The sequence below is a fragment of the Mastomys coucha genome, unplaced genomic scaffold (assembly GCF_008632895.1).
Source record: "Mastomys coucha isolate ucsf_1 unplaced genomic scaffold, UCSF_Mcou_1 pScaffold22, whole genome shotgun sequence".
NCBI classification, from domain to species: domain Eukaryota; kingdom Metazoa; phylum Chordata; class Mammalia; order Rodentia; family Muridae; genus Mastomys; species Mastomys coucha.
This window is the reverse complement of record NW_022196905.1, coordinates 21,263,724-21,268,104: the sequence shown is the minus strand read 5'-3', so window position 1 is coordinate 21,268,104 and position 4,381 is coordinate 21,263,724. Positions and strand designations below refer to the sequence as shown.

Below are 4,381 nucleotides of genomic sequence, written 5' to 3'. Positions count from 1 at the left end.
AGGGAGTTGAGGAGGGAATAGAGACAGAGAAAAGAAGGGAGGGAGAGAAGGAGAGAAAGAGAGAGGAGAGAAGGCGAGAGAAGAGGTTCACCAGGAACAAGTGGATAGAGAGGGGGCAAGGGAGAATGGCGAGAGAAGGGATAGAGAGCATAAGAGAGTAATAGAGTGAGGAAGGGATAAGCAGTCTCTTTTATAGTGAATCATGCATACCTAGCTGTTGCCAGTAACTGTGGGCAGTGCCTAGAAAGAATGCTAACAGTTAAAAAGACAGCGTTATTGCAGAAGATGCAGTTCAGTTTTCAGCACCTATGTCAGGCAGCTCACAACTACCATAACTCCAGTTCCAGGGGACTCATTGCCCTGTTCTGAACACTGCACTCATATGCACGCACCCACATAGATCTACACATATGTGCAGATAATTCATTTTAAAAAGGAACAAAAATAGTTATTTAAAGGTAAAAATGGGGGGTGTTGGGCACAATAATTCACACCTTTAATCCCATCACTCAGAATGTAGAAACAGATGGATCTCTGAGTCCAGCCTGATATATGTAGTGAGTTCCAGACTACATAATGAGATCCTGTCTTAAAACACCACCACTACCACCACCAGCAGCAGCAGCAGCAGCAACAGCAACAGTAAATATAGAGGTACGGGTGCAGGTAGGGGGAGGTTTTGTCAGTAAAATGTTTGCTGTGTAAGCATGAGGACTTGAAAAAATATTTTGAATAAAATAAATTCATCTTAGAACAAAACAAAACAAACAAAAATAAAGAGAGACATTGAAGAAACAATCCAGGTTCAGTCGCATGCCCTTGTGGGTGTAGTTCTGGGAAAGCAGAGAGACAAGTGTTACTTTTTTTTTTTTTCCACTCAGACTGCATCCCCTCCCTCTAACCCTCCTGAAGGAGAGAAGAACGATCATCAATGGCAAGGGGCAGTTGCACTGAGGCAGCACCTGGAGCCGGCTTCACGCTCAGGAGGGGACGCTACGTCTCATCCTCATGGTTTCCGGTGCTCTACACAATCAGAGAAACTTCTCTAGTAACGAACTATAGAAATGATCCCTGAGAGTATAATCTTGACAAGTGTTACTGCCACTTAGCCATTCCTAATCAGGAAGCCTCCGATTAGTGAAAGACCTCATCTCACAGATCAAGTTGATAAACCAGATAGTGGTGGCACATGCTTTTAATCTCAGCACTGTGGGGCAGAGGCAGGCAGATCTACAGAGCTAGTTCGAGGGCAGTGGAGTCACACAGAGAAAGCCTGTCTTGAAAAACCCGACAGCAACAACAAGAAGTCAAGTTGATAGCTCCTGGGTGAAGACATCTGAGGTTGTCCTCTGGCCTCCACATGCACATGAGAGACATGTGTGTGCACCCAGCCATATGCATGCATTTATAGACATGTATGAGGAAATTCTGAAAGGAAGTTGAAACTCTGAAAACCAAACAGTAATTCTAGAAATGAAAGAAACCAGTCAATCAAAGTAAAAACACAATGGAAGTATTGTCCACAGATAAGTCCAGGCAGGCAGTGGTGGACAAAGACAAGAAAATAACACTTTCAGACATACATAAGGGGTAACTTGGTAAATATGACCAAAGCCTTCTATTCTGGGATATGCTCAATAGACTAAACCTAAGAATACAGAGACACAGGAAAGAACTGATATAAACTCTAAAGTCACAGAAAAAAATTTAAATGATTTTGCAGTGGAAAATTCCCAAATGTAGAGAAAAGCCATGAACATCCACATAGAAGAACACAGAACCTCAAGTAGATGTGAGCCAAAAAGAACTTCTCTACAACATATCATAGACAAGATGTCAAAAATACAGAACAAAATCAATATTATAAGCTATATGTGATAAAGTACCAACTTACATACAAAGGCACAAACATCCAAAAATATCAGATTTCTCATCAATATTCTTAAAAGCTAGGGGAAGCATGGAATTATATATTCAAAGCTCCCAAAGTAAATAACTATGAATCAAGATAGGTGTACCCAGCAAAGCTATCTTTTAAAATAAATAACATCATTTCAAGGCAAGCAAAAATTAAGGCACAATGTATGATAACTAAGCATGGATTGCAGAAACCATTTCAAGATTTGTCATACTCCCAGGGAAGAAAAAAAATCTCATTCACAGAATTCAAGGGAAAAAAATGCATCTCATGAGAGTAATGGAGAAACAACAAAGAGAAGGAATCTATCACACCCAGTGCAGCCAAGCACAACCTCCTATTGATTATAGGAGGAAGAAAGAATCCAACCAGCCAATAAAATCACAGAGAGACAGTATTCCCCTTCACAATAACCTTAAATGCAAATGTCCTGAGCTCACCAATGAAAACACATGGACTTGCCTGGATCAAAATACTAGACCCAACTACCTACTGTCGTCAAGAAGCACCCCTTACGGGAAAGATGAGCCAAAATTGTGGGTCAAAGATAGAAATCAACATATGTGTGTAGCAAATGGATTAGAAACAAGGTGGTGGAGCTATTTTCATATCTGATAAACTTAAAGCCAAAACTATACACAAGAGGTAAGGGAGGCAACTATATAGTTTAAAAAGAAATAATTCAGCAAGAAATTATAATGTTTGTAAATATTTATACACCAAAGTTGGACTCCCAATTTCATAAAGCAAACACCAAATGGCATAAAAATGTCAGCCAGGTTTTGACATAATAATTGTAGGAGACTCACATCTTTGGATGGGATTCTTAGAGAAAAAAAAAAAAACGAGGAATTTCACATGTAAATCATACCACAGATAGACAGATATGAAATACATATTCTCAGCAGCCAATGAAAACTTTCTTCTAAGTTGATTAGATGGTAGGTCATAAAACAAACTTGTCAAATGCATATAAATCAAAATACTTTTGTACCTTGTAAAATTATCACAAAACAAAACTATAAATCAGTAAACAAGAGACAACATCAAAACTGTGTGAATATTTAGAGACTGAATAATATATTCTTGGATAAATGGGTCATTGGAGAAGTTAGAAAGGAAAAATTTAAATTTCTAGAATCAAATAGAAATAATAAAGCAATACCAGAACTCCTTAGATATATCTAAGGTGCTGTTTATATTTAAAAAATCAGAGATATCTCAAGTAATTTAACACACTTCAATGTTCTAAAAAACCAAGAAGCCAAACCTAAACGCTATAAATGACAAGAAATGCTAAAGACTAAAGTACAAATTAACAAAATAGAGACAAAGAAAAATGCAGAAACCAATGAGTAAAAAGAACTAAATTGACAAAACCCTAGACAAAGAGTCAAGGGAAGAGAAGTCCAAAGTAATCAAAGTTAGAGATGAAGAAGTTGTCATGACAGACGTCCATAGAATCCACACGATCATTAGGGAACATTTTGAAATGTATTTTCTCTATGCCTGGAAAATCTAGAAGAAATTGCTAAATTCCTAAATGCAAGTGACAGATCAAAATAAATAAAGATGATGTGACTTAAACAGACCTGTAACAGGTAACTAGATTGGAGCAGTAATTAAAACATCTTCCAAACCTTCCCTGGTATCCCAATATCTAGGAGAAAATCCCTCTGACCTTACTTCCTCCAGGCATTAAGGTGACCGATGGCCATGGCCATGTGGTATGAGTTAAACAATACCAACTTTAACTCACTATGTTCTCTGGGCACAGAATTCTCAATTTTCCTATCTTCTCCAAAGTTCTCTCAGAGAACCTGGAAAATTTGGAGCAGGTTTGGGAGAAAGGAAAAGAAAACCAGTCAGTCACTTGATGTGATTAGGTCCAACACTGCCATAGATCATGACAATTCCATGGGGTTATTTTCATAAATGATACAAGCAACACACAACACTACCAAGGTTTTAAATTGCAACTAACTACTTTTTTTGTTTTGTTTTGTTTTTGTTTTTGTTTTTTTGTTTTTCGAGACAGGGTTTATCTTTAGCCCTGGCTGTCCTGGAACTCACTCTGTAGACCAGGCTGGCCTCGAACTCAGAAATACGCCTGCCTCTGCCTCCCAAGTGCTGGGATTAAAGGCGTGCGCCACCACCGCCCGGCTGCAACTAACTACTTTTAAGAATCATATTTCGGCCAGAGACCCGGGCGGGATTCGCCATTTTCTCTCGGGTGAGTTTCTGAGACTGGAGCAGCCAGCCCGGAGGCGCCTTAGGCCAGAGACCCGGGCAGGATCTGCTATTTTCTCTCGGGTGAGTTTCTGAGACCTGAGCAGCCAGCCTGGAGCCACAGGCCCCAAGACTCCCAGGGGAGCCACAGGGCGGCAGGGACACTATCCTCTCAGCTTCCGAGTGACAGAGGGGGTTCAACGTCCTCCTCTGCCCCTTCCCTGCAAGTGGAGG

At 39.9% G+C, this 4,381-nt stretch overlaps 1 non-coding gene across 1 annotated transcript; it reads right to left on the bottom strand.

The window, feature by feature from the left end:
- Positions 1-872: 872 nt before the first annotated feature.
- On the bottom strand, positions 873-1,087 carry LOC116071519. The gene has a single exon (XR_004110937.1). It is a non-coding gene; the product is annotated as a small nucleolar RNA U3 (small nucleolar RNA).
- Positions 1,088-4,381: the final 3,294 nt, after the last annotated feature.